This window comes from Camelus bactrianus, chromosome 1 (assembly GCF_048773025.1).
Source record: "Camelus bactrianus isolate YW-2024 breed Bactrian camel chromosome 1, ASM4877302v1, whole genome shotgun sequence".
Lineage (NCBI taxonomy): Eukaryota > Metazoa > Chordata > Mammalia > Artiodactyla > Camelidae > Camelus > Camelus bactrianus.
The window spans coordinates 42,155,636-42,173,776 of NC_133539.1; the positions used below are offsets into that span (position 1 = coordinate 42,155,636).

General features: G+C 39.7%; 1 long non-coding RNA gene across 1 annotated transcript; it reads right to left on the reverse strand.

Annotated features, from left to right (window-relative positions):
* Positions 1-5,155: 5,155 nt before the first annotated feature.
* LOC123611697 (uncharacterized) lies at positions 5,156-10,298 on the reverse strand. The gene is made up of 3 exons (XR_006718789.2): positions 10,126-10,298; positions 9,491-9,672; positions 5,156-5,577 (listed from the first exon to the last, which is right to left on the reverse strand). It is a non-coding gene; the product is annotated as an uncharacterized LOC123611697 (long non-coding RNA).
* Between the last annotated feature and the right edge of the window lie 7,843 nt (positions 10,299-18,141).

Consider the following 18,141-nt stretch of genomic DNA (forward strand, 5'->3'; position numbering starts at 1 on the left):
TTTCTGTTTTGTATTTATGTTTTGTTTTTTTTTTTCATATGGTGAATCTCATATGGTATTTTTCTTTCTCTTTCTGGCTTACTTCACTTAGAATGACATTCTCCAGGAACATCCATGTTGCTGCAAATGGCATTATGTTGCCATTTTTTATGGCTGAATAGTATTCCATTGTATAAATATACCACTTCTTCTTTATCCAGTCATCTGTTGATGGACATTTAGGCTGTTTCCATGTCTTGGCTATTGTAAATAGTGCTGCTATGAACATTGGGGTGCAGGTGTCTTTTTGAAGTAGGATTCCTTCTGGATATATGCCAAGGAGTGGGATTCCTGGGTCATATGGTAAGTCTATTTCTAGTCTTTTGAGGAATCTCCATACTGTTTTCCACAGTGGCTGCACCAAACTGCATTCCCACCAGCAGTGTAGGAGGGTTCCCTTTTCTCCACAGCCTCTCCAGTGTTTGTCATTTGTGGACTTTTGAATGATGGCCATTCTAACTAGTGGGAGATGATATCTCATTGTAGCTTTGATTTGCGTTTCTCTGGTAATTAGTGATATTGAGCATTTTTTCATGTGCCTATTGATCATTTGTATGTCTTCCTTGGAGAATTGCTTGTTTAGCTGTTCTGCCCATTTTTGGATTGGGTTGTTTGTTTTTTTCTTATTAAGTCATATGAGCTGCTTATATATTTTGGAGATCAAGCCTTTGTCGGTTTCATTTGCAAAAATTTTCTCCCATTCCGTAGGTTATCTTTTTGTTTTAGTTATGGTTTCCTTTGCTGTGCAGAAGCTTGTAAGTTTAATTAGGCCCCATTTGTTTATTTTTGCTTTTATTTCTATTGCTTGGGTAGACTGCCCTAGGAGAACATTTTTGAGATGTATGTCAGATAATGTTTTGCCCATGTTTTCTTCTAGGAGGTTTATTGTATCTTGTCTTATGTTTAAGCCTTTGATCCATTTTGAGTTGATTTTTGTGTATGGTGTCAGGGAGTGTTCTAGCTTCACTGATTTACGTGCTGCTGTCCAGTTTTCCCAACACCATTCGCTGAAGAGACTGTCTTTATTCCATTGTATATTCTTGCCTCCTTTGTCAAAGATTAGCTGACCAAAAGTTTGTGGGTTCATTTCTGGGCTCTCTGTTCTGTTCCATTGGTCCATATGTCTGTTTTTGTACCAATACCATGCTGTCTTGATGACTGTAGCTCTATAGTATTGTCTGAAGTCTGGGAGAGTTATTCCTCCAGCCTCTTTCTTTTCCTTCAGTAATGCTTTGGCAATTCTAAGTCTTTTGTGGTTCCATATAAATTTTATTATGATTTGTTCTAGTTCTGTGAAATATGTCCTGGGTAATTTGATAGGGATTGCATTAAATTTGTAGATTGCCTTGGAGAGTGTGACCATTTTAACAATATTGGTTCTTCCAATCCAGGAGCATGGGATATCATTTCTAGGAAAGCTTTATGCCTTTATGAGTTTATTTAATTTGATATTAATATAGTTACATACCTGTATAATTAATGGTGATATTTGGCAGATCCATGCCTGGCCCTGCACACTGCTCATCTCCTTTTCCCTTCCCTGATGCTCCCTTATCCCACTGGGTGTGACACTGAACAGCTGGAAGATGACTTTGGGGGCTAATGGGAACAGGAATCCCTGACTCTCCACCCTACACCCAGAAGAATCAGGATAGATATCCAAGATGGGTAAAACTGCCCCATATATTCATACAGTGGTGACTACTCAGCTGCAATGTTCTGGTTCCTTATTTCTGCCCCACTGCGTAAGGACTGGTCTGGAAGGAATCATGGTAGCCCCATGGTGTTGACAGTGCTGTGATCTGGAGTCACATCTGAAGCACCAGTGGTTAAGGGGGCCATTGAACCCCAAGGGAGGTCTTGAAGAATGCACAGTGAGATGCCCCGTTCCAGGTAACAAAGCTACATGGAAATTAGAGTTTGAGTTTTCCTGGCCGTGCTCCAGTGAGAAGATTACTCTTGTAAGGCCTGTTCCCTCATTTCACCTCACATGCACCTACTGAGGCCTTTCCCTACTCTCCACTTTCCCTTGTCCTCCTAGATAACACACTCTGCCTCTCTGTTGATGGTGGCATCTTTTATGGAAGGTGACTGGGACAGTTTACGAACACGACTGTAATTTTTTGACATTCCTCCTATCACTGCCTGTGTCCCCTCCACTGGAACCTGGGTGGGCTTGTGACTGCTCTGACCAGTAGAGCACACTGGAAGTGACGCTCGGTGACCTCTGAGGCTGGGTCACAAAAGGCCATGCAGCTTCTTCCTTGTTTGCTGGAATGCTTGTCCTTTGAGCCCTGAGCCATCATGTAAGAATTCTGACTGCCCTGAGACCGCCAAGCTGGAGAGGCCCAAGCTGGAGAGGCCACACGCAGGCACTCTGGGCAACAGCTTGAGCGACCTTGTCGTTCACCAGCCCCAGGCTAGGTGCCAGACATGCGGATAAAGAAACTGTGTTGGGAGTGGGTTCTCCTGTCCCTGCTATGCCAGCCGTACCTTTTCAGTCACCTCACAGTCTTTGGCGTCATCATAGCTGAAGCCCCAGACATCACTGAGCAGAAACATGCCATCCCTCTGTGTTCTGTTGAAGTTCCTAACCACAAGAATGGGGCAACACAATAGTTTGTTTGCTGTTTTATGCTGCTCACGATGGTTTAGGGAGGTTTGTTCTGCCAACAGATAACTGAAATAATAATGACAACAAACAGGCAGTTGAAATCTTGCTTTTCTCGGTCTATCACAAGTTCTGTATTTATTCACAGCCACTTATCTGCAAAGATCAGGAAATCAGGATTATTTGCTTAGATATAGAAATGTGTGCACTTGACTTTGACCTGAGCTTGGCTTAGGACCTTTGAAAACCAGCTGCCAGACTGAGCAGAAGCCGCCATTTTAAGGAGTGAAACGTGTCTAGGCTTTCAGTCGGAAGCTGGACCAGGAAGGAGATGATTGCGCCCCACCAGCTGGTTCATCCTCCATAACTAGATCTCTTCTGTTTGTGGCTCAATGTCTCAGATGATCATCTGGGGAAATGTGGTATCTCTAACCTAATCCTGCTCTATTCACTTGCTTCTAAGAAACAAACAAAATAGTACTTCAAGTCCTCTTCTGCCTGACATGGACTGTTTGTTTTTAAACGTGGCTCTGAGGCAGTCTGCATTTTCTCATGAGGACATCCTTAGAGAAGGACAGCCTCCCTGGCTAGCTAAACGTTATTCCTGCCAGATTTCAGGTTGTGCCAAAACTTTAGCCTTTTCTTTTTCCATTGAAATACTGGAAAGTATTGTTGTGCTTTGTTGAGAGTGCTGAATGGTGTCTATTTAATGAGGACTTTAGAACTTTTATTTTATCCTCATTGCTTTATAAACCATAACTTCGCTTTTCATACCTTTCTGGATGAGTTTCCTCTTCTTTATTACCATAACACACAGGTACTCAAATCCTTGGCTAAACTCATTGGCAATATTTATTCTACTTCTTTATAGGCAAATAAAGCAGGGTACTGTGGTACAGCTCTCTGAATACTTGGATCACTTACAGAGTTCAGAAGTGCTGTAAACACTGATAGGGAAAATCCTGGAGGGAATTAACTGAGAGCTGGTAAGGGAAGAAACCTTAACAGTAAAAAGGCCCATAGAGTCGTTAATCCTCTCTCGGACATGCCCCTTGAGTTTCCTTGAGCTTTGCCACTTTTCTTCTTAGACTGTTACAAAAGGCTGCTGCTGCCTGTCTGTCCTCAGACTCGGCTCCCTACCAGGTGCTTTCCCTGTGGCAGTCATGTTGGTGCCTAAGGACACAGGCTGTGTGTTATTTGTGGCTTTACCTCTGTTGCTTAGCACAGCGCCTGTTACATAGTTGGTGTACAACGAATGTTTGAATCTATGAATATTGAAAAGTTACATTATTTCTATTCTCTGGTCTATTCAATGAACCCATGTTTCCTAAGAATCAGATCTGCTTTCCTTCGCATGAGCCCAGCAGGCGATAGATAGACTCAGGCAGCTGAGAAGTACTCAGTGATTAAAACAGGGGTGTGATGGCAGTGACAGGAGCTAAGGGGTAGGTTTAAATAAAAATATCCCAGGAAGACCTGATTGAAATTTATATAAATGTGTACATATATGTGTATATGTATATGTATACGCACACACACATATGTATACATATATACATACATATATAGGTGAGAAATGAGTTTATTGGAAATAATTTGCACTATACATTATATTTTGCATTATATCACATGACCTTTTTCTTTTTTTAATTAAAACTTACTATTTGCCTCTAAATACGTCTAAGGTAGAGTTAAAAAATTGCTTCTTATGGATTCAAAACTCAATCTGTTACATTCACAGATCTCTCATGGTGCTCAAAATTGCATCTAGACTGGTGTTTAACAAAGAAAGTAACACAAAATATTGAAGTCGTTTTGCAAATCTGAAGTGACAGGTTCTTTGTTGTAAGAATATATCTACTTACCAAGAGTGGCTTTTCGTTTAGAGGAGACCTGCTTTTTCATCTTCCTCATAACGAGAATGTGAAGGGGAAGCTTTCTGTGTATGTGCCGTGGCAAAAACATCTGTCTTTAAAAAATCTAGGTGATTACTTACAATTTTTCTGAAAGCCTTTCAAGCTCAAGGCCTTTCAACACCAAATACTGTATTCTTTACAACAAAGTTAAATTTCTTCTGCCATACACTAACTCAGAATTTTTGATATTTTCATTAACTTGACTGATTAAACTTTATGTGAATTAAACTTCGAAAAATAGGGTGAATTTTCTTTCCTTTTTTTGTCTTTTTTAAAAAATTGAAGCATAGTTGGTTTATAGTGTATCAATTTCTGGTGTACAGCACAATGTTTCAGTCATACGTATACATTCATATAGTCCTTTTCATATTTTATCATTATAGGTTACAAGATATTGAATATAGTTCCCTATGCTATACAATATAAATTTGTTGTTTATCTATTTTATATATAGTATATAGTATCTGCAAATCTTGAGCTCCCAATTTATCCCTTCCCACCCCTTTTCCCTGCTGGTAACCATAAATTTATTTTCTATGTCTGTGAGTCTTTTTCTGTTTTGTAAATAAGTTCATTTGTGTCTTTAAAATTTTTCTTTTTAGTTTCCATGTATAAGTGATATACTGTGGTATTTTTCTTCCTCTTTCTAACTTATAAGAAGGTGAATTTTCATAGATAATTTTTCCTCCAGGTATTTGAGAACTATTGTATACACATTCAGTGCTTCAGAGTTAAATTTATGGTCTGTATTAAACATGTTACTTTATTAGTGCAAACATTTTTTTTTCAAGAAGCTGTCATTGAATTTTTTATTTCAAGCTATTATGTTTTTTGATAAAGCTGCCAGAATCTCTGTGTGTAAAAGAAAGTGAAAAGGTGGGATCCCTTATTACTAAAGAGGGCAGCACTCAGTGAATCTCTGTGGCTTCCAGGGCCCTGAAGGAGCCTGTCCACCAGGGAGCTTTGCTCTTAGGGCAGGTTTAAAGCAGACTTCACGGTGGGGACTCAGACCTGCAGAGTGGGAGAGAAGGATTGTGGGAAAGTTGCATAGTTTGTAATAAGATCAAAACCTACTTAACTAGAAATCGTTTCTCAGTTGTTTTTCCTGACAGAAAAGGCAAATACTGAAAAACACAAATTTGAGGCACAAGGCAATACTTGGAGGTTGAAGGAACCTCCCCAGTCTCCATCTTTCACCCTCTACAGGCCCCTCCCCACTGCTCTCCATGTAAACAGCTGGAAAAATCCTTCTAAAAACACCTTAGTCAGATCATGCTACCTCCCTGCTCAGAATGATCCACAAATCAGGGCTTTGCATAACATCCGCAAATAAAAGCCAAAAGTCCTTCTGGGTTCTGGCCAAGTCTCAAACTCATCTTATACCACTCTCCCCTTTGAGCTTTCAGCTTCATTCACCTGGAAGTTTCCTGGTTGCTGCTGGAAAACTCCAACACCTTTCCACTTGCTGCTCCATCTGTCTGTAACACTGTTCCCCAAAGCATCCATGTGGCTTGGCTTACTTAGGTCTTTGCTCAAATGCCCCCTTTTTAAGAAGCCTTGTCTAATTCCTGACACCCCCCCCCACCCCTTTTTAGCACTCAGTCCTGGCTGGCAGTCTGTTAGGAATATATCTATTGACTGTCTACCCCACTGGAGAGTGAGCTCCTTGAGAGCTGGGACGCTGCCTCTTGGGAGCACTGATGTAACCCTTGTGCCTAGAATGGTGTCTGGTATGTACGTGGTGCATAATGAATCTTTGTGGAATGGATGAATGAATGACTAAATACATGAGAGCAATAAAAATGAATGGTTTTGGTGGAAGAAAGTCAGGCAAATGGGTTTTTAAATGTTTCTTGAGACAATTTCCTCATTATAGAAGATATTCCTGATAGGTACAGTTGATTTATCTAAACTGAACTTTGGGGCAATAAAAGGAGGGGAGGAAGGAGAGAAGGGACAGAATAGAAAGTGGGGAGACAAAAAGGTGGGCTAAAGATTGGGATGAGTAGTGGTGTGGCTATCTGTTCACTCTACTCAGGCAGCAGATTCAGTCAAGCCTGAAATAGTCAATATCTTTGGTAGAAATCCATGGAAAGATTGTATGGATAATTTTAAGGGTTTCCCTGACCAACACGAAAGATGTGAAACAGATTTTTAAGGGACTTAGTAAGTGAGTGGTGAAGGATTTATTAACATGCTCTATGTAGGAACTGAAAAATTAATCAAAAGCCCTAGAGAAACATTAGAAAACTGGTAAGATTACCTTCTGAAGACCTTAAACTCTGTGGAGGACTTAAGGAGTTTTCAAGGGTAATTTGAATTGCATGAGATTTTCACTTTATGGGCTGAGCAACCTAACCCTGGAGGAGGATGTGACTGTTGTAAAGAGAAGAGGAAAGACCAGGGTTTAAACTGGGTGTGCACTAACACCGGTAAGGTTGATAGAAGAAGATGTATCACGATGGAGGTGGTTCTGTGTGTCGCCTATCTTTCTAGCTGATAGTTATTTAGGAAGAGCCTTGATTTTGACCAAAACCAAACTATCAGGGGTTGTGAAATCCAAGCACTTCTTTCTAGTTTATTGCCACCTCTCCATTACACAGAGTAACGAGGTTGGACATGGGCTGTCGATTTCCTGGTTGGTCATATAGTTGGTGATTCATTAGGAGTTTCCAGTGTGCACTCCATTAATGAAACATCTCATCTTCATGCATGTCAGTGCCACTGGAAATCATCACATGGTTTGCCTGTGATCTGCGGCTGTGCAGCTGGCCTCCGCGAGGATTTTACAATTTCTGACTCACTTGTTGGTGCATGCTTCACATAACCATAGCCTGGCAGGCCTGAAGTGGGGATGCGTGTGCAGGACTGTGAGGTAGTGACAATAGGGTGAAGAAGAGGAGTACGGAGGCTGAGATGATGCAAGGTCACATATAAGATTTGATGTGCTTTGGGATGCACAAGAATATTTTTTGAAAAATTAGTTAAAAGTTGAAGTAAAGGTGAATTTGTTTCTGCATTACTGAGATATACTTTAGTCTTCCTTTCCTTTTGTGTAATATGGATTTGTTTCAGTGTGTGAGGGTGAGGCTAATGCAATCTAAAGGAGCTTCTGCGGTGATTGGTTCACATTGACCTGTGTTCTTATCTTGAGAAATCACTGAGGTTTTTTTTCAAGAGGAAGCTGGGAAACAGATGAGCAACTACGACAGAACTCATGCTTAGGAAGCATCCTCCGCAAACACAGAACTGTGTTACCGACCTGGGTCTGCTCTTCACTGTAAGGTGTCCTAGCTCATTTAAAAAATTTTATTTTTAGTTTTTATTTGTGTTGAGAAACTTTCAACATGAAAAGATACAGCCTTGGGTTAACTTATAAAATTCTGAAGGGCATCCAATAAAGAAAAAATAGTAACACTATTTTTATGAGAATAGTCACTGTGGAAAAATTGTGATCAGATCTCCAATTTCCTCCATTATCTAGGTCGATAAGGAAAATAGTTCCCCCACTTTATTTCCTCTGTTCCAAATTCATTTTTAGTGATGTGGAGAGTTGCATATTTTATCATTGTAACATAAAGATGAACTATTTTGACAATCACCAAATTTAAATATGTAATAAAGAAGTTCAAGTCAAGAAACACACAGTGCAGCATAATGATGGAAAAGACCCAGCCAAGTTTTTAAACATTGGGATTGAAATTTCATGGCTTCTGAGGATGACTCACCACTGAGCTGTGTCATGAGTTTCATTTTGAAATAAAGTACACTGTGTGGTTTCATTTGAGGCTTTATGTTGATGCAAAAAGGAAATGAGCCCATATTGGGAAGTTAGCTTGAAATACAGCTAATGGATGATGCAAAAAGTGTCAGGCTGTTGTTTGGCCATCCTCCCCACCTCTGTTCAGGCATTATCAGGCTGTTCTACAACCATAGGATACCTGTCTGTCTCCTCCACTTGTCTGTGAACTTGTAAAGGGCAGGCACTGGGTTAAGCAAATAGAAGATGCTCAGGGAATGGCTGTTGGATGAACAAGTGAATGTCAGCTCTAAGGGAGTGAATTCATCCTCTCAAATCTGCCAGGATAATTGTTGATGAAAAGACTGTTCATCTGTGCACCCACATACTTGACTTAAACACAGGCTTATTTATAGAAGCTGTTTTACAGGGTTATTTTCACAATTATATTCACATCCTCCAACTTGGATGGTCTCTTGAAACCAGCAGGGGAGGAGGGGTGGTGAATATAGGATGTATAGTGGGAACAAAGCAGCAGTGATAAAAAATTGAATAAGATTAATTAAATTTAAGTTGATTTTAATTTGTTTCAATTTACTTCCACGTATTTTGAAGAGACACAATGTTCTAGACTCTCTTCCAAGTATACTAGACTCTTGTGGTGAGGAGGGAGGCAGAAATTAGAGTTCTTAGATAAACAAAGAAACTAGAGCAGAAGAAAAAAAATGAAGATAAAAAAATAGAACTGAATTGTGAGGTGGTACAATTTAATCTTCAGATGCACAAGCTTTCATATCAGACCAGGACTGAGGCTGGTTCTATCATTTTTAGCTCTGAGAACTTGGAGAAGTTACTTGACTTAATCCTCAGTTACTTATTTGCAAATCGGGAATTGAAATAGTAATGGTACACGATAAGGTTATTATGAGGATTAAGCGATATGTTCATGCACAGCACGCACCCAACATGAAGTCCTGGATCAATGTCTGTGAGTGCTCGGCGAGTCAGTGTGAGAATGGAAAGGGTGAGGAAAACAGCTCTAAGACTGAGTTTGTTTTAGAGTTTCTGTTGCTGATCCATATAAAATACAGTGTTCTGCTGAGATGGCATTTGTTTCTTGTAGCCCAATCCAAATCACCAAATAATTGATAGCTTTTGAAAATAAACATTGAGACCATTACTTACTTCTCCAAACTTCACTGAAGGAAGTATCTTGAACTTTCCCCTCAAAAGAACGCAGATGAGAGTACAGAGCTGCTTCATTTCCAACAACCAGAAGGTTGCCTTCATTGTCCAAATTATAACCACGCAGTCCAGAGAAGGTACATGTGCTTTTGGGAGAATAACAGTTCTAGATTCTGTAAAAACTGAAATAAATACTATAGAGAGCAGCTGAAGAAATGGGTGAAGTCTGGTCACTTTTCAAAAGTAAATTTCCATTTTCTGACATACGTAAACATTTCTCTTTCTTTTGGAATATGAACCCCAAACTTTTGGGGAGCCTCTTTTCGTCTGAATTAGCTATTTGTCTTAGGTTTCATTGAGAATGAGACCAGTCCATACGAGCTCTCTCAGTAACTCCTGGAGGGTAACCTCTGGTCCCTTTTTCTACCTCCGAAGAAAGTAGCTTGTTCTTTTTCTTGCCAAGAACACTGTCCTTGATTCTGTTAGGGCGCACCTCCTCTCGGTTTTGCTCCCTTCTTTCCATACTATCTTACTTCCATCTATCTTTTCCCCTCTGCCCACAAATATGGTCAGGGCCCTCCCTAGCCTCAAATAACCATCCTCTGGCTCTGTTACAAGAGCAGGCTGCTACTTACCTCTCTTCCGTTCACCACCAAACTTCTAAAAGACTGCTTTCACTTCTTACTCATGCATTCACTTCTTAACCCCTTGTAATATGGTTGCCACCTCTGCCCCTCTGTGAAACCACCTTCTGGAAGATCACTGGGTATTTCATATGCAACAGATCTAATGAGCATTTCGCAGTCCTCATTCTGTTTGTCCCTTCTGCAGAAACTTCCCTTCTTGGAACTCGCCCCTTCTGTGGTGTCTGTGGTACTGTCGTCTGCCGGGTCTTTCACCTTTCTGAGAACGTCTCTTCCGCCTCCTTCACTAGCTGCTTTTTATTCCTCCTTCTGCTCCCTAATGATGTTCTCTTCTCCGCATTCTTTGCCTCAGGTAACTCCTCATCCCCTCACGCTGATTTACACACGAATACCTTCAGTCTCTCGTCCCTTCATCTCAGAATCTCTCTCCTGATGATTCCCAAACCCAGCAGTTTGACTGTTAGAATTTTCTTACTTAGATAATCAGCCAGAATTTCAAACTCAACATATTTTAAACTAAGCTTATTAACTTATACCGGCTAAACTCCAAACTCTGATTGTTTTTATTTTTTTATTAATGACGCTACTATTAATGAGTCTTCTTTCAAAACTCACTCTTCCTTCCTTCCCCTTCCTTCCTTCCTTTCTTCCTTTTCCTGTGCTCCATGCCTACTAAATTATGGTACACAGGGTGGGAAAATCATCTGTTTTGGAGTCAGACAAGTCTGGGTTCAGATCATGGTTTTACTCCTTACTGCCCTTTTGGCCTTGAGCAAATTACTTAAGCTCTAGGGGTCTTGGTATCCTTATCTATAAAAAGGGGGGAAAAATCTCCTACATGGCCAATTGAGAGGATTGGAAGACAGCTGCACACTTTATACTCACTCTTCAATAAATAGTAATCTCATTCTTTTCCCTGGCTCTGGTTCTCTCAGACACACTTTTCTTTTCCAGTACTTGTCCGGGCACTTCCTGCAGCTCCCCACATGTAGGTGTTCATCACATGCTGTTTTTCCCTTTCTTTTCTTCTGTTGTTGCCTCCTCTGCTCAGACCTACATTGTTTCTTGTCTGGACAATTTCTGGGGCTCCCACATGGCCCTGGCTCCTGCCTGGGCTTTTGGATTTACCCCACACACTGCTGGTTGGCTGGCCTTCCTCAGGCTTCCTCAGACAAGGCAACTCCCCTGCTCAGAAACCTTCAATGCTTCATTATTTCCCAGAAAATGAACTAGGAAAACATATGGTCCAAGTTATCCTCACCGACTTAAATGTCACAATTCTTTCACATATGGCCTGCATCGTTTAACACGTGCTTACTTTTCTCTTCGGTTGCCTTTCCTCCTGGGTCTGGAGTGATACGTAGCAAGTCTCTGTCTGCCAGATCTGTTTCTACCACAGTGGTTTCCCTGATCCCCTAAACACTTGAAACTTCTCTCTCCTTTGACCCTACAAAGACTTTGCACTTCTCATCCTCAACTTAATCACCATTTTAGTGGTTAGTTGTTTATTTCTTTACACTTTCTCACTCCTCCCCTCATGAGAACATAGATCTTTGAGACTGTGTCTAATTACTGTACCTATTTTTGAAAATAGCTGATCTAGGGGGCCCTCAATACATTTTGGCTTAATTAAAATAATACAACTTTGATATACAGATCCCCTTGTGAAAGTCTTTTAGACAACAGAACCATTGTTAATGAGAGGAGAAAGAAGTGCCTCGATTTAAAAAATGATAATAATAATAAGTAGAATTGTAAAGGGGGAGGGTGTAGCTCGGTGGTAGAGTGCATGTTTGGCATGCATGAAGTCCTAGGTTCAATCCCCAGTACCTCTATTTAAAAAATAACATTAAATGAGAGGAGAAAGAGAGAGGAGGACTAATAAGAAGAAAGAGAAGAAGAAAAGAGAAAGGCAGTTCTTTTGCGGAACAAAGTAATTATTTTCTGATTGGGTGAGAAAAGTAGGAAATGCAAAGAAGTATAAGTCCCCCCAAAGTAGCAAAACTAGGATTGTACTGATAGGGGGAGTTTTGAAAGCAATCTCCATTCTGATCCTCTTCTAATTCTTGGAATAGTATAATGATTAATACTCCATGACAGAAGATATGCTGGCAAATTGCCCTCTATCTGAAAATAGAGGAAACGCCCTGGAAAGAATGAGATGTGGTGGTGAGAGGAAATGACAGTGTCATGAAAAGTCTAGCTCTCAGTCATCGCAGGAGCACCCCAAATCCCGGCCTATGTCAGGCCGCCTGATGGGATCCTGGTATCCCCCATGTCACTGTGTAAAGGTGGTCACTTGGACACAAGCAGAGATAGAGCAGCCCAAGTACACGGAGGGGTCTAAGATTTGGGGACCCTACGTGCTGAGTATTCAAGTGGTGCTCAGGAGTAGCCTGTTAATTGATGTCCTAGACCTCCTCAGTCTTTTTAGGTGACAGAGCTTCTCTGGGGTCTGATCCCAGAGTGAGGTAAGCACTTCAGAACACATGGAGGTTCTCCAGGTCACTCAGTAACAACAGGACAAGTGGGCTTGTCCTAGGTAAAGAAGGATAGTAGTTGTACCTAACTCCTCCAGAAGCCGTTTGTTTACAGGCTTAAATCATAGGTGAGAACTCAACAGATTCCAAGAAAGTCTTTGAGCAGCCAAATGAAGGGTGATTTTAAAAATTTCTTTAAAATGAAAAATAATTTATCCCTGACCAGGCCTTTCTTCTAGTTAAGAGTGCTTACGTCTGTGTGGTTGAAAAACTTCCATTTCATTATGAATTTGTCAAAAGAAGAGTATTAAAAACACATTTTTAAGCCTAACAGAATGTCAGTTGTTCCATTGGAAAAATGGAACATTTGAAAAATCCAGAGAGGTGTCTGAGGAAGTGTGCTTTTGGTGAACTTGGCAGAAATTGCCTAGGCATTGAGTTTGCGATGGTTCAGGCTGGGACTGTCACTCCTTCAGATTTGTGTACCTTAGATTTGAACATATGCCAATAACTAAGGGAAAATTTATTAATTCATCATTTTACCATCAAACACACTATTATAAATATAGCAAGTGAAGACCAAGAAAATGGCCAAATTATTAATATTGGTGTTTTAATTCCAGGGCAAGGTAAAAAAAAAATAAGATGGACTTCATTTTCCCAGACAGTTGTTTATGCTGTTTTGAGCCATAAAAGCGAGCTCTTTGATATGATGCTTTTTCACTTGTCTGCCTCTGTATCACTCCAGTTTCTACTAGAACCTAGGCTTCACTTTCTCAGGGAGTTCTAAAATTGCCTTTGAGGGAATCTTTAAGCAATTTCTAATTAGCTTTTTCGATTGTGCTTTTCATTGAATTCTGGTGCTCTTCCTTAAAATTTGCATGATTGGTTTTTAAAGAATTCTGCTAGCATCATGGACTCAGACAATTATTATTCCAGATTTTTTTATTTTAAAATTAAAAAAATTTTTGAGGGGGGGAGGTGATTAGGTTTATTTATGTATTTATTTATATTGATGGAGGTACTGGGGATTGAACCCAGGACCTTGTGCGTGCTAAGAATGCACTCTACCACTGAGCTACACCTTTGCCACCACCACCTCCAGGATTTCTTGAGCAAAGGTCACCAAAACTTTATTAAGCCTCCAAAATACTAAGGAAAACATTTTAAAGTCACATGTGAGAACAGCTTATGATTGCCTTCTGTTGATTTACTGCTTGTTTGGCAGGGTATTGCAGTCATGCTTTTCATTACCGGGTTCATGTGGGAAAACTTAGGAACTGCTCCATAACTGTCACATCTGTGGACAATTTCAGGTTTTTCTGAATTTCCCTCATTATCTTCTGTATTTTCACTGGTTTCAAGCTTACTCATCAAACTTCCTGTTTTTAACCACTGATCCATGCTCCCAGTTGAAAATACAATTTGAAACTATTCACTTGACAAAGTTAAGTGAAGTATAACTTTACAACACAAGAAACCTCAGAATTTGGGTTTGTTCTGTGTTATGGGAGAATTCACTGTGTTTAGAGAAATAACTCAACCTAGATATGTGCTTGCGAAAAAATATTTAATCTCATAATTGCGGTGGTAATTTAACTGATCTGTGGGAATAAGTGTGTGTGTGTGTATGGAGAAGTTAGAAAAACCCCACTGATTCTTAACAGAACAGACTCATTAAATATAGCAACAATAAAGACTGTGAACTTGCCCTGAGATTATGTAACTGATAGATTACCACTGTTCTTCCTACCAAGTAGTGAAACTGTTTTCATATTAGACATGTTTTCACCTTTTCTTACTGGAGGAGCTATGTTTGTACTAAACAATGTTGGCTGCTTTGATTGGAGCAGAGGTGGTAAGTTGAGCAGCCTGGGCCAATCAAATACTCTTTTCTATGATTGGTGAATTAGGAGTAAAACATTCTAGTTTAGTCCATTTCCATTTTGTTGTAGTCAGATTTCTAAGATGACCCCAATCTCCCTTTAGATGGATGTAGTGATAACTTGCTGCTACTTTGGGAAAGAGGTCCTGGCTGATGGCACCCAATCATACCCCCTGAGTTATGCAGAACAACCTGCTCCTTTTCAAAATGAGCAGAGCCCGTATGTACTTTTGAGTCCTTAAATTTACTTTTCATCCATTTCTGATTCTTCTCTTGGACTTTTAGCTGTCATTTCTTCTTGCAATTTTGGTGCCCAAGGAAGGAGAGAAAGATAGTCATGTTTCTACCCAGTTCTGCCCCTTTTGGGTCCATACGTTCTATACTGGCCCTTGTGAACTTTTTAGTTGAAGGTGTACCACAGAGACATCTGGTCATTGAGAACATATTGATTTCCCAGTATATCTTGGGAAAGATGTAGTTTTTTTTGCTTTTAGTTCTCCTGTGATAATGTTGGACTCTTGCAAAAGGAACTTTGGCAAAAACTAAAGGTGAATAGGGTGGGAGTAGAGGGGTCAGATGGTGGGAGAGCATAGAAATCAATGAATTTGCATAGTACAGAGTTCTGATCTGTCCTTTATGTACAACCAGGATCCAGTGTCGCTAGGTTGTCTTTAGAGTAGGTAGTCCTTGATCTCTGGATTAATTTTAAACCTCTCTGTATTGTGTATATATATATTTGAATGAGTGCAAAATTAAAAAAGAAGACACTAAAAGCATGAGGGATAGGAGGAAAAAAAAACAGGTAAATGGTACTTCATTAAAATTAAAAATGTTTATGCTTCAAAGGACACCATCAAGAAAGTAAAAGGGCAACCAATGTAATGGGAGGACATATTTGCAAATAATTTCTTTGATAAGGAATTTGTATTCAGTATATAAAAAGTACTGTTAAACTAACAATAAAAGACAAATAATCCAATTAAAAACAAGGAAAGGAATTGCATAGACTTTTCTCCAAATGATATACATGTGGTCAATAACCACATGAAAAGGTGCTCAATATCATTAGTCATTAGGGAAAAGCATGTCAAAATCACAATGAGATACTACTTCTCACCCAATAGGATGGATGATCTGTACTTGATTACTGAGTTATTTCTTAATCTTAATACACATTCTTTTTTTTTCTTAATTTTTATTTATCTATTTTTTAGTCAGTTTACAATGTTGTGTCAATTTTTGGTGTACAGCATAATGCTTCCATCATACATGAACATACATATATTTGTTTTCATATTCTTTTTCACCATAAGTTATTACAAGATATTGAATATAGTTCCCTGTGCTATACAGTATGAACTTGTTTATCTATTTTATATACAGTAGTTAGTATCTGCAAATCTCAGACTCCCAATTTATCCCTTCCCACCTGCTTCCCCCACTGGTAACCATGTTTGTTTTCTATGTCTGTGAGTTTGTTTCTGTTTTGTAAATAAGTTCATATATATATATATATATATTTATATTTTTGTTATATATCATATATATACTTATATATATTTTTTGAAGATTCCACATATAAGTGATATCATATGGTATTTTTCTGGTTTGATAATTTTCTTTTGTATTATTAGCTTGGTTTCTTTTTGGTTTTTGTGACTCTGTTGTATGCTTTTGATTTGGGGTTACCCTGTTTTTCAAGTGTGTTAACCCCTTACTATATCTGTTTGCTTTAGACTGGTAGTCATGTGGGCTCAAACACATCCTAAAAAGAATGAAGGAAAAAAAAAAAAAAAGAAAAAAGAAAAAAAAAAGAAGAGAGAGAAAAAAATGTATATTTTCTTGTTGCCCTCTCCCACCTTTTATGATTTTGATGTCCTTTATTTTTTTTGTAATCTTCGTGTTTATTCTCTTGCAACTCATTGTAGTTACCGCATTTCCAATTATGGTTTTCTCATTTCTATAGCTTTCTGCTTTTTTTCTATTTAGAGTAGACCTTTCAATTTCTTTTAGGATAGGTTTAGTATTGCTGAATTCTTTTAGTTTTTGCTTGTCTGTGAAATTCTTTATCTCTCCTCATACTCTAAAGGATAGTCTTGCCTGATAGAGTATCCTAGGTTGCAGCTGTACTCATTCAGGATTTTGAATGTATCTTGCCACTCCCTTCTGGCCAATAGTGTTTGTGTAGAGAAATCAGCTGAAAGCCTTATGCGGGGTTCTCTTATAACTAACTCTTTTTCTTTTAGTACCTTTAGAATCATTTCTTTATCTTTAACTTTGGCCATCTTAATTATAATTTGTCTCTGTGTAGGTCTCTTTGGGTTCTGTGCTTCCTGTACTTGGATATCTGGTTCCTTCTTTAGGTTTGAGAAGTTTTCAGTCATGATTTCTTCAAATACCTTTTCAATCCCCTTTTCTCTTTCTTTTCCTTCTGGGACCCTTATTATGCAAAGGTCAGCATACTTTATTTTATCCCATAGGTCCCTTATATTGCTTTCACTGGTTTTTACTTGCTTTTATGTCTGCTGTTCTGATTGGGTGACTTCTGTTATCCTGTCTTCTAAGTCACTTATTCATTCCTCTGCATTATCTGGTCTGCTTTTACTCAGCTCTTATCTCAGCCATTGAGTTTTCTGTTTTTAATTGGCTCTTATTTATAGTTTCTATTTCCTTTTTTATAGTATCCTCTATCTCTATTCATAATCCCTCTTATTTCCTTCAGTGCTTTTATCACCCCCTTTTTGAAGTCATGATCTAGTAGATTGTCAAGGTCTATCTCACTGTTTATTCTTTCAGGGGACTTTTCTTGTTCTTTTAATTGGGAGTGGTTCCTCTGCTTCTTCATTTTACTTATATTTCTCTGGGTCTGTGGATTGAGGAGTACCAGTTATCTACTGTGGTCTTGAAGGGCTGTTTTTGTTGGTTGGTTGGTTTGTTTTTATTTAAAGTGGGAGTGACCCCATTTAGACTGTGTGCATCTAATAGTTTTGTTGCGAGGGCTGTGCTTACTATAGATGGTTGCCATGTCTTCCTTCCATGTGTGTTGGCTGTTACCCTTTGATTGGGAGTGTGGTTGGTGTTGTGGTGATCAGAGCCTGCCCTGATTGTTGTTTAGTGGGGCCTCCTTTTTTGTTTTGTGGTTGTCACAGCCTTGACAGGGGGCTGGATCTGCTCTCCTGTTGCTGGAATAGAGGCTTCTAGACCTGTTTTTAAGCTGTAGTGTATGGTAGGCAGGGTTGGAACACTTTAGTTGGGAAGAAAAGTTGCTGAGTGTACCTCTGTAGGAGATGTCGACGGGGAAGTGCCCTCCATGGTGTTGTCTGTCACTTGCTGTGCAGGCTTAGAAAGTACTCTTTATTGATGCTGCCTTTGTCCCCTCCTTAGCTGTGGGAATGTTGGCCACCCACTCTGGTGGCCCCCAGGTTCTGGGTCCCAGGAACCACCAGCGCAGTTCTGCCAATGTCAGGCACTAGGACCCGCCATAGTGAGCGAGCAGTCATACCCCTGAATCTGTGGTGCCACAGGGTCAGTGCAGACCCCAGCCCTGCCTCCGTGGATGGTAGGGTACACTGGCCCATACTTGCCCCCACCATGTGCCAGAACTCTGCTCACTGCCTGTTGTCCCAGAGGCGTGGGTCCACA